Here is a 13,486-nt window from a genome sequence, read left to right on the forward strand (position 1 = left end):
AAAGAGAAATATAAAGGTGAAGTGAAAGTCCGTTATACGTTACGCGTAGTATAAAATTGTGGAAAAGATGATGGAACAATGAAATTTGGAGGTATCTTATGAAACTAAATGCTTTGTTTGATACACGCGTAATATAGAAATATCGCGGAAAGATATTTATGGAAATATGAGTCACACAGAAGGTAAACTGATATATTTTATCGACGGTAAGAGTAGAACCGCTAAATTCGTTAAAATTACGAATTTCATCGATATCTTTCTTCGTGGTATCACTAAAAATATTAACATGCTACTGGCGTATTTAATGTACACTTTATACACAGTATATTTAAATACACATCAGAGACTGGTCTTGATCTAGCGTTAAATATTTACTTTCTGAACGATTAATTTAAAAAGCAAAGAATAATTATTTTGGTACCTAAAGTCGAGAAATTTTCAGAGAATGAAGTTACGTTTTCTATATTAATGAATTCTTGTTCGAACAATCTCATGATGCGACGAATAATTTAGGAATAATTTCATTTTTAAATACATCTTTCTGTTTAATTAAATTCTGCATGCTTAATCTTGTCTGCATTATCTATGGAAATATCTTTGCTGAATTCTTGAGTAAAACGTTTAAAAAACCCAAACAATCTTGTTCAGTATTCAATGTCAAAATCATATATTTGTTTAGTAAAATATTGTTCAAGGCTTATCTATCAATCTTGTCGCTGGAAACGCGTGGATAAATTACGATGCGCATTTGTCCTTAAGAAAATTTCCACGAATCTTGATACATACAATCGTCCAGCAATGTAGAAAGACAATAACCTGCTTAGTCAGTGAACCGCTGACTTGGCCAGAAGCGATAAGGAAGGACAATGAAAAATCGATGGTACATACTTGGAACGTATGGAGAAACATTCTCGTCTCGTCGAGGTTGACTAAATAAAGATTTAAACTGGCGAACGTGTTGTGAAACGATGCAGAACTCGTTCCAAGTTTCCAAGTGCTTCGGATACAACAAAACAGCTTTGCACACAATTTGTATTATTAAATTCTCGATTGTCTTCGTGTAACAAATTATTGTTTAACTTCGCTATACAATAGCCACGTATTTTAATCGATTCTATAATAATAATTTGTTTATCTCTACTTTAACCTACTTTAATCTAATCTCTAATCAACTTTAATTGATGAGGCAATTGACTTTTTTATCTGTTACTAATCAATTGATAATAATAATTGATTTAATTACGCATAAAATATCGATTTAAAACTCAATATTGAAATATTCTCATTCTTCTAAGTATCGCTCCATCGAGAAAATAATAAACATATAAATGTATTAGAAACGCGCTCAACTTTTCATTTACTACAAAAGATATTAGAAAAGATCGACTAGGAAAATTCCAATTTCGACCAGAATATGATACAGGAAGAGATACGACACGAAGGGCAGATAACTTGCCAGTGTCAAGGTACTGGATAAAATCTTTCACTGTGACGATTATTTCTCGACTGGTTGACTAGGTAGCAGAGGGATTAAGCCACGCTCACACTATCACACTATCATTGGAACGTTACACGTTGCTACTACAGTAATACGGTGATATGATTTTATTGTCCGTAATTGAGGAAAGTTTCTCATATCAACAAAGAATACCAATATACGTACAAACCAGCGAGATAACGCGATCTTACATCATTTATTTCAATGATCATGTGAACGCGACGTTAGATAGTTCAATTCAACTTGCATATACCGTATAAAAGAATGAGGAACTTCGACACGAATAAGCTTACCGACAACTTCAAGAGTAGCTAGATATTATACAGGATGTCATATCTTTTTGTTCGCGTGAAATTAGAAATGACATTGTGTAGAGGATAAACAGGAAGCTTGAGAGGAGAACCGTATGAACGAGGATAAGCTAGATTTTCTTACAGATTATTATAAAAAGAATTAATATTAATAAACGTAGAAATATAGGAAGATATAAATACCACATCTTTATATTAAAGGAAATTATCGATATAAATTGTTGAAGTGATTCTCACTTCTAGGAAAACTCTACATCTTTTCTATTATTTAGTTTTCCTAGTCCTCGAAGCCATTGAGTATTGTTTAGCACTAAATTAATTTGAAGGGGCTCTCAGCCTCGTAGTCTTTTTTAGGAACATGCTTTGCACAGATGACGCAGCGAGGTGTAGACAAGCCAGTTTTTCTTAAACCCATAGGCCCATGGCTTCGGAGCTCTATTATAAAGTAACGCTACCAGTGTGACAACGACCATACCCAAATCCACCTCATTCCACACTACCTGACGATGAACCGTTAGGCTTTGACCTGACCTTTGAACATGGCCCAACACTAAATTTTTCCCATTACGTAGGGCAATCAGGATCCTCTCCTTGCCCCTCAACTTCTACAAACTCAACATATAAAAACTGCAAGCATTCGACCACGAGACTAGTCTTGGGTATAGTCTTGGCCGTGCTTTGAACAACTATTTTAACTTCGCTGTATTTAATTACTTTTGCGAATAAAAGCATACAAAAATATAAAAGGACAAGTTAAGCTATTGCTCAGGTACTTCTTTTTTTATCACGAATTTTAAGTGACACCAGCGTGCGGATCTGGACTATCATACACTGTACTTATACTTAAATATATTTCTATTATACATTCATCCAGGCATTTCCTCTTTCTATTCTAAGATAAACATAACATAAATAAGTAGATATAAATACTATTTTAATCCTTATTTTATATTAAATTTTACTATTTTTAAAACACCATTTATTCTCTGATACCTATTAACAGACTCATTTAACGTAAATATAAGAAGAATTTTTATTTAGTTAATATAAATAAGTAAATATAAATAATATTTTAATCCTTATTTTATATTAAATTTTACTATTTTTAAAACACCATTTATTCTCTGATACCTATTAAGAGACTCATTTAATATAAATATAAGAAGAATTTTTATTTAGTTAATATAAATAAGTAGATATAAATACTATTTTAATCCTTATTTTATATTAAATTTTACTATTTTTAAAACACCATTTATTCTCTGATACCTATTAACAGACTCATTTAACATAAATATATATAAGAAGTATAAAAAATGATTTCATATTTAAGATGTGTTCGTATACTTATATACTTAATAAAGGAGAAATGGATTTACTATATCTTACTAACTTTCAAGATATGAACAGATCTCGAAGATATTACCAAAGAATGAAAAATTATGGATATATCAAAGGATGATCATGAGTTGGGAAGAATCTCGAATATTTGAATAGATAACACTTAATATGAGTATAAATAAATCAAACGGACAGCAGATGCTTCAAGTATTTTATTACAGCGATATAAATTATGGTACGGTAAAAACTCTGTGTTTAAGATAATTTATATTAGTTTAATAATTGATAATGTTGCGCTCAGTAATTTGTTATTACTCGAGGCGAATAAAAATTAATATTTGAAATGCGACGCGATTATCTGTGCAATGAAAGTGTGCTGTATCTTATGTATTATAAGCCAAAGTAACTAAGCAATAATCCCTAAGCCCTGAGTAATAATCTTCTATCTCTATGAAAGCATCTCGACAAATAATTCCTATAACCGCAATTAATCAATGTCTAGTTCGTTTCTTAATCTACATATAACGCACTATATACAATACGATTAACTTACTTTTATTATTACTCATTTCTCTCAACTTTATCTCCAATTAAGTATAAAACGATCTGTAAATAACTTCGTATAGAATATTCTGAACATTTGTATAATTAAAAAATAAGAGACAAGAATAGAGATATTAACATATCGGGCTAGATCAATCCGAGACTTTGCCTCATCGATTAAGTCTATTACAACGATTGACATTGATGTTTCATTGATTTGAAACAAAAATATATTCAATGACTATCAGCAGTTATATAGGCACGTGCATGTTCAATTCGAAATAGATATCTAGATATTGGCTATAATGCTGTTCTATTTATAGAGTCTGTTATAGATTTTACACTATCCAATCAATAAACAGGCATAAAGTCCAACAACACGATGATAATAGTTACTATCTAATCTAGACTTATGGTACTTCGGGAAAGAAATTTTTTCTAATGAAAATTTCTGAAGTAAAATACATACAAATTTATCTTTTTTCACGTAGTAAATGCTGACGAAGTAAAAGCTTTATCCGAGAGAAGAACAAAATCTTTAATTCACAAATTGTATCTTCTTAATTACACGACAGACAATAATCTCGTACACAATGCTACTTACACGTTACTATCAACATCCGTTTGATTAGATAAGGATTACATATTATAAACTCGAATGAATTATGGAGAAATGAAAAGAACATAAATCTTCATTATAACAAAATGCAAAAAAATATTGTAGCAATAATTTATGATGTATTTATGCATGTTCTGAGCTGAAATATGAAACTAATTTAAATATCATTAGGTGAGGCATCTGGTAGATACAAAGCGACTGACGATCAAACAAAATTTTTTCCAATAATACGCAATCCCAGTACAAGTACATAAACAATTCATGCGATAAATAATTCTAAACAATTTAGTGGATTTTTAATAAACGTTATATATTTTTTACAATGCCTTACAAGAGATTAATGCTGTTGCGTTTTTCTGGGGTCATTGTCAAAAATATTATTAAAAAATATCTTAGATATGAAAATAGGTTGTGAAAAATTACTACATACTTATTAAAGTCTGTAATACGTTGTACAATTAATTTTCTTTTTCTTTAAAAGATTTTCCCGATAAATACGATACCCGGATAAGCTTTTTCGTTTCGTGAGGGAAAAATGATATCGGCGTGCAAAAATCCAGCAACCGTAGCTCAGCTGAATTAGTATCAACGTAAATAAATTCGTATACGTTTTATCGTCGAATAATCGATCCGAAGGCAACAAGATGTTGCTCGAGATTCTTCGTAAAAATGTGGCGAGGAAAAACGTAAAGATCGCGGCATCGAGGAAGAAAACGTATTTTTGTGTCGTAACTGAAAGTTATTTCGGTAATTGGAACGTTTAGGCGTTACACATGTGTACAATCCTAACCTAGATTTTATACTGTCTTGTCCGCTGCTGAGGTGATTCGCATCCGTATGAAATGTGTTTCGAAAGCGGCGCTGAAGACGAAGAAAACATAACCTTGCAACGGGAATTCGCTGAATGGTTACCGTTCATTGCGATCTTAACCTATTTCGCGACCGAACAATTCTCGATCTAAGTGAATTTCAATGAGTTGTCTTTGCTATGCATTTTGCAACGGTCTATCTACGAATCAGATTGGTAATTGACAAAGTTACAGTTACGATACTAGGTCGATATCTGTTTTTATATGTTTTCTTATCTTATCCTGATTTTAATCTTGTTTGGGAAAAGTGGGATACGCGGTATAATTTATTTCTCGTTTTACAATAGAATACTCGATTCAACGGCCAATTATTTATCGATTATATATTTTTTAGGCAAGCTCCTTGAATATTTTTTTTTTTTTTTTTTGAAGCGATGTTTCAATTAAATTTGATTCGATTGTCGTGGCTACAAGCAGTCGAAGAGAAAAGCAATTCTTATTGTGACCGTGAATAGTTCGAGGCAGCTAGCCAACATTAACGATTTCTTCATTGGAAATGTTCATAAATTTCGTCTAAATATAACGTGGTTGTAGATTTCTGCATTTGATATCAGCTATAATACGTTCGTTTTTTAACACTTCAATCTTAACATATACATAATTCTAATTAAAGAATATATCTAGATTTAATAAATTTATCAGACCTGCTCTTGAATACACGCTTGGAATATTCAAAAAATTATTTTAAAATACGAATGGCACGAAGAAAGACTAGATCTAGTACTGATTTGACACGTGTATTTTTAATAGGAGTAGAAAATTAGTTTTTACTAAACTTATTAGAATAAAGTCGCGAAACTGTCCTAATTAACTATCGTTTGTAGTCTGATTATAAATATTCATGTATCCATAAGTACAAGTAGGAGTAATTCAAAGATAAATTACACCATAAATTATGTCAGTAACAGGAACGTAATATTTAATAATTATCGCGTTACGACAAATAGCTATATATATTTTAATTAAGCTTATTCATAATATCTGGCAATCTACGACGAAGAAGGAAAAGAACAGAAGTCAAGTCACGAAACAAACGTGACTCAACGAAAATAAATATCTAAATTAATCTTTTTATGATATGATATCGAATTAACTGAAGCGCGAGTGAAAATTAAACGTTTCCACGAAAACAATTTTTATTTACGTTTCACAACTTCGCATTTAATTGGCTACAGTTCTCGTATGGTACAACTAAGGATACACTTGCAACAATTATGCAATATGACGAACAATTTATTTAAAAAATTAAATTCCACTGAATTAGAGACGTTAGAGTATCTTTCGTTTTCTTAGAAGAAAAAAAATCAAACGAGCCGGTCAAAAGCCAAATTCATTAACTTTTTCTAGTTTATTAATGTATCACATGCAGGTGTTCGTATCATTATCATGTTAACATGATACGGTAATGGTAACATTGTAACGTGCTATAAATTCATAGTCAAATAATATTCGTTTGCAATAAAATTTTGCATTTTTGGATAAATAAAAATAAATGTAATATAAATTAAGTAAATTAAATATCGGTGTTGCGTCTTTGTTGCTGCAACTCTGCAATTTCTAAAATTATCGTTCTAAACATCCCTCTGGATCGTGCAAAATATAAAAAATCATTTTGCTTTTTTCAGAAGAACACTATGTCAGTTTTATCCTTGAATTAACGTAGCAAACTTGCAACAACAGACAAACGTGCTGTATATCTACATATTTTTAGCGACAGAAGCATCAACATGGTCGTCTATTTTTCCACATGCAATCTCGACTGAATACCCCTGAATATTTTATTCGAGGTAAAACGAGCCGGTTTCTACGTTCGCCGTTCTACGATCGCGATTGTGATTTCAACGTAATTACCGCTGTAGCAGCAATCGGTCAAGAGGTCTTCGTGAAATCAAGATCCTGAGCGTAGTGAAAATTGGTGTCAGCCTTGAATCACAAGAATTGAAGTTATGTAATTTCCCACCACGCGAGAAACTGACATAAAATGTGCTAGTTCGACAGTTTGACCGCGTTGCGTAATTTGAACTCGACTAACATTCATTCACTGTGTGTGAAGAACACTGACTAAGAAATTTTGGATTTTAGTTTTACGTGGGTTGACTCATGGCCAATGAGTTATTAGAAGATGAAACTCAAGGCAATATATTTTCATGTCTCGATATTACCGATTTATTTTTCCCTTACAATTAACTGTAACGTCAGCTTTAAATATACTTAAACCAATTACCTTTATATAGTTCAATTAATGTCGATTTTATTTCTCTTACAGCTTTTATAGCATTATATTTCACTTTCATGGCAATTATTAATTCATGACAAACTGAGCTCATACGTTACACTAAATTTCGCGTTTTACGTAAATTTTTACGGAAATCGATATAGTAAAAATAGCTGCAAACATATAGACGACAACCAACATAATCAACAAAGAAAATTAAAAGTTACGAAGAGTACTTTACTTCGAATACTTCGATATTCAAATTCCTCAGGAACGCATAAACATTCACAACCTAATAATTATATCATAAATTAATTCGTTCGTAATAACTTAGGAAGTAAATGCTTCTAAATATTACATATCAGTGTAAAATTTTCATTTTGTAATCGAGATTGCAAAATATTCTTTTCAAGGCATATTCAACACAAAACAAGCTATCTGACCTAAGGTTTCGATGATAACTAACGATTACGTAACGCGACAATGCAATTACGGGTAATCTTCAAGGAAAGGAAAAAAACGCGTGAAAAACGGGAAAGCCGTGTTGTTGTACTCGTTGTGCAATTAAGCGTGGCTCATCACATTTTAATCAAAGAATCGTATTAAGCGCTTTTGATTATTTTCTAACAACTTTAAGAGTGCTGTGATCCTATCTATTATAGCATTTGTCTATAGTATTTCGTGTGATACTACTTCTAGTATATGTTTTCTATTATTGTAACAAGCAGTGAACCTCGTCGTCCGTTAGAAACACAGCTTATGACCCACCGATGAGTCAACCAAACCAAACCTAACCCAACCGAAGATTGAACGCGTGCTGCAGTAGATTTTTTCATTCAATCTCTCACGCGCGCGCGCGCACTCACGTGCGTACACACACATTTTTATATAGGGTGGTTGGTAACTGGTGGTACAAGCGGCAAGGGGGTGATTCTACGCGAAAAAAGAAGTCGAAAATATAGAATAAAAATTTTTTTTTTTTAATTTTCCCATCGAGACAACGATCTACAGTGAGATCCCTTATAACGTACCGCACGCGTACCGAGCGAAAATTCAAAGTCGATTTTCTCGAAAACAAAGCCTCAAACGAAAAGTTTTTATTCTATATTTTCGACTTCTTTTTTCGCGTAGAATCACCCCCTTTCCGCTTGTACCACCAGTTACCAACCACTCTGTATATTTAGAATTCTATAAAAAAGCATTAAAATTCTTTTGATTTTAAACGAAATAGATATATAGTATCTACTGGCGTAAAACGTACAGCGATATAAATATTTTCAGATAAATTTCTCACTTCGTGTTTCAAAAGCGATATCCACAAGAAGTTTAGGTAATAACATGGATACGCGATATCAAAAGAATTTTAATAGCGATATTTATTGATATTAAAATATTAAAACCAAAAGAGAATAGTACGCCAAATGGACACTGTTATAAAAAAAAATTCTTTGAAGTATCGCTTTCCAAATATCTATAATTATTACTATTTGGAATAAAATTTCAAATTATCGATCAATACAGAAAAAATCTGCCTGGAAATTTTTACGTATCAGTGACGATACGTTTCATTTTTTGACAATTTGTCGTAGTATAAGAAAAAGGCTACAAAAGGGATAAACGTGAAGCTGTAATCAAAGGAAAGAGAAAACGACTTGTTCGTAACTTTATTTCTGTGAAAACATTAATAAATGTCAACAACTGGCATTACTCCGATGAAAATTTGAATAGAAACACAGAAATGTTTTATCGAGAATCCAGTATAACCGAAAGGTCAAAGATTTCTTTCATCCACGAATCGGCTTATTACATCGCAACATTTCAATTCTGTGAAATTAAACGCCTCGTAACTAATAAAGAGTTGATTTAATGATCGATTTGCTATTTAATTTTCGATCAAAACACATAGACATTGATACGGATTTACATGAAACCCATATTGTTATTTGCACGTTTCACGCAAAAACAGCTTATGGTCGTCGTATTGTACGTTCACATCCAAATTTTTGGACCACTTTTTGCTTTTTGAATAAAATAAATTTGTTACATTTTTCTGAGAAACATGAATATTATAATTATAACATTGATTTTTAAATACACTTAATTACTTTATCAGTGTCATAAAAAATAATATTATGAATAAAATATTTATTTAATTAAGCAAGTTATTTCTTTGGAAACTTTAATAACGAATATACTGCGGAAAAAGATATTCTGACTTTCTCCATCTCATTTCCCAGCATTATTTTGACTAATTAAATTTGTTGCATTTAATTAATTATTTACGAATAACGAATAATAGGAAACCTCTAAAACATTTCGATCGAAGTGTTATGAAAATGAAACATTGTAGGGAAATATAATAGGGAAATGGCGTGATAAAATACACGTTGAACGTAGGTATTTGTGGATACCATTGTTCAATTTATGTGAAGCTTTAGACAATCACGATCGATGATATGTAGTCGGTTGGAAGAAATCAAATGACAGCTGCATCCGCTTGGTTTCTAAATATTCACGGCAAATACACCATTTATCGCCTACGCCTGTGTTTCTGCGTAGTACTGTAGCCAAATATGTTGGAACACAATCCAAAACAAATACATAATCTAAATTTAGCAAAGTTTGCAACATTAAATTCACGATATTTCATGATTAGTATTTTGACACCTTCTTATAAACCTAAAATTATAACAAAATTCCACAGATCCATATAAATCTTCTTCTCAATATTAAGGAAATAATTTATTATGTATATTCCAGAAGGTAACAACCGTGTTACTTTACCAAACCTTTTAACAATCTTATTATACAGTAAGAAAACCAGAACTAAACCAAATATTAATAAACATAAAATGTTGATTTGCAAACCTATCAGATAAATATAGAAGAATTAGAAAGAGATAAATTTTAATATCTAATTGGAAGCTGACGTTCAAACCATTCGTGTATCAAGAGCAAACATTATTGTGCAAAGTAAATTGATTGCTGGTTCGAAACCAGATCGAATGAGTTTGGCACTAGACAGGCAGGAATAATGTACGCGATGTGTTAACACGAGCACTATAACAATGTAGCCGCAATAACTACCGTATTAACCTCACTAAATTATACGTTGAATAGCATTTAAATTTTCAAGCCTGATCAATATGCCGACATTGACCTCTATCAAGAATTTTCATTCCAAATATGTAATTATGGCCTTCCACAAATTATCGATATCCGTGTGGCTAATCAATTCTACGATCTGTATATTTTAATCGACTGCGTGTCTTTCAGAACCTTGCCGCCGAAACCAATTAAAATAATATATACGCTAAATTTATTAAAATTAAGAGAATTAATTAGGAACTGGAATTATGAATAAAATATTGCTATTGATCTATTGAATAAAAATCCACTGATCTTTGAAAAAGTGAGTGATAAATTGTCGGAGACAATTATAAATTATTACTTACAATATTCTACAATTACACTAATTACCTATCGAAGAAAGAAACAATTGCAAGTTGACATGACAACATGACATTTTAGTAGCTGCAACTCTATAGGCTGGTTCAGACAAGGCGAGTAGTTTAGACAAGTAGGAAGTAAAGCCGAATTTACACTGTTTCACTATGGATGATTCACCGAAAGACGTTGCTTTCATCCCAGTTCCATCCGCAGTGGTCCTCCAATGTGAACAGTGTAAATTCGGTGTAAATTACAGTACGAAATTGGATAAGCTTTAAAGCAAACGTAAACTAAAAAATACAAGAAATATGGAACAGCAAGAAGACATATTTGAAACGAATGAACACGGTTCATATCAAACGAATAAATACGTCAGTATATAAATTTCATTTATGTATAACAACGTAGCGGCTTTTATTTTATATCTGAATGATTTTTTTCCTATCACGTTAAAGGAACGGGGTTGATATTTCTATTAAAACAAAAAATACTTTTTCATTCGTGATTTTCAATAACATCAACAAAACCATATAGATGACAACGCTAGCCTTTTTCTTACCGAACTCATTCCCTCCCACGTTTCAATTTTACTCTTATGTATTTTCGATGCGTTACAGTGAGAGTAGATATATACACACGTACAAAAGCACGTAAGTAATACGCACGGAAACCTAACCAAGCAGGCTTCCCCATTAGCGTCTATGGATGTCTCAACCTACTAAATATAACTGCTGCTTGTCGTGGCTATTTCCTACTTGAGATACGGTCACGATAGAACTCCGTTTATGCAAACACGTGAGAGAACAGAATCAGAGGAATCTGATAACCGAATGATTCCGATAATGATAGTCCACTAGCTATTCCCTTTACTGTCCCTTTTAGTTCTGATAATAATCCATGAAACTGAGATTGAGCACATTTACGCGTTTTGTTAAGTTGTTTCTTTTTTTGAATTCAACTATTCTTTACCTAGCAGACATGCAAATTGTTCTAACACAAACAAATGTTACTTGCTAGCCCATGATATTGCAGGGGAGAAGATCTAAGTTATGGAACACTTAAGTATTCACACTTTCTCTTTCCTTAGCCGAGGTTAATGAAAGTCAAAGGTCCTTTCCAGGTTTTCGGATTTATTCTATCGTTATTCATAGAAGCTAATGCAATAAATTTAAGTTTGGACTATTTTAGATGTTCAAACTTTTCGCTGTTCTTTGCATTTCTACGAATAACGGTAAAGCAACAAAATCCGAATATCTGGAAAGATCCCTTGATCTTTTTTACCATCGGCTCAGGAAAAAGAAAATGTCAATACCTAAGTGTTCCATAACCTAGGTCTCCTCCCTTGCGACAACGTTTTGAATCTGTTGTACCCAGTATATTCGGGTTTTCTTTGTGCTTTGTACAGTTGTCGACCTGGACGCAGGTTTCCAAATTTTGGGTCCGTTATGCTTAGTATATTCGGGTCTTCTTTGCACTTTGTAAGATTATCGATCTAGATGAAAGTTCTTAAATATTCAGAATGTGCTGTAAACGCGATTAACCTGAAATCGCTCGTCACAATCGCACATAAAAGTACACTGAGTTTATTTAATGTTCCTAGAAAAGGGTTAACTTATTTGTACACCATTTAACTTGTTCATATACTACGATAAATGTGAAATAAAAAGAGTTGAAGATTCTTTCTCTTGATTGTAATAAGTTTACGTACAAAAAGGTGGTGAATTTGATTTTTCTCCCTTTCTTTTTTTCTTTTTTGCTTGTTATCGCGTTGCGTGTCCTGCGCGCCAGTCACCGAGTAAGATGAGAACGCCACGAATTGGTAGAAGGCCAACCACATTCGAAGTTTCATAACACGTATGTATGCGGTCGCACGCACACGAGATGTCATTAAAACAGCGCGTTGCTATTTCGAATAAGCGTGCGTGGCCACGTAAAAACGTGAGGAAAACGAAAAAGAAAGAGCATACTCAGCTCGCTAGATTTATTTTAGGGGCGAGAAAATATTCGACAAAAATTCCTTTCGCCGCTCAAATGCGACTATGGTTATTTGTACTTAAAAGAAATTAAATTCAACATGAAAGTATTCGACATAAAGTAATGATAATTCATTAATTTCTTAGTTATGTATCTAGAAATTCGAATAAATTACATGAACTTTGTTAAGTATTAACATATATAAGTATCTTAAGTATTATTAGACGATGTACCGAAATAAAATGTTTTGTTTATCAATAAGATCGTCTATTATACGTATTATATGAAAGTATATGTCTTGAGTATAATGAAGTGAAATAAGGGTAAATTATTCTATATAGAATTCACTGATTTTGAGGTTAACTAAACCGTCGGACGATTTATACGGAAATTCGTTCATTTTGTGTTAGGGGTTTTCTGAGATGAATCCTAATAAATCATTTTACGAGAATGTAAATTACAAAAAGTTTTTACATAAAAATGTTGGCTTGCATAATTAGAAAATTAAGAAACAAGAATTACAATTTGAAATCTATAGATGCAACACAGATTTAATTATTTTTGGTTACTATAAACTTCACTTCTTCGAAACATCAAGATCGTAGATAATATATAAAATATATCTCACTCTTAGAAAGATGCACAAACAATACAATTTTTAAGATA

The 13,486-nt window shown here is 32.0% G+C and overlaps 1 protein-coding gene across 1 annotated transcript in view; it reads right to left on the bottom strand.

Annotated features, from left to right (window-relative positions):
• The window catches only part of LOC138189991 (protein fem-1 homolog CG6966), a 39,922-nt gene that overhangs the window by 25,617 nt on the left and 819 nt on the right, over nucleotides 1-13,486 (bottom strand). The gene's annotated exons all lie outside the window — the stretch shown is intronic.

This window comes from Bombus flavifrons, chromosome 2 (assembly GCF_040668555.2).
Source record: "Bombus flavifrons isolate JBK064 chromosome 2, iyBomFlav1_principal, whole genome shotgun sequence".
In the NCBI taxonomy this organism is placed as follows: Eukaryota; Metazoa; Arthropoda; class Insecta; order Hymenoptera; family Apidae; genus Bombus; species Bombus flavifrons.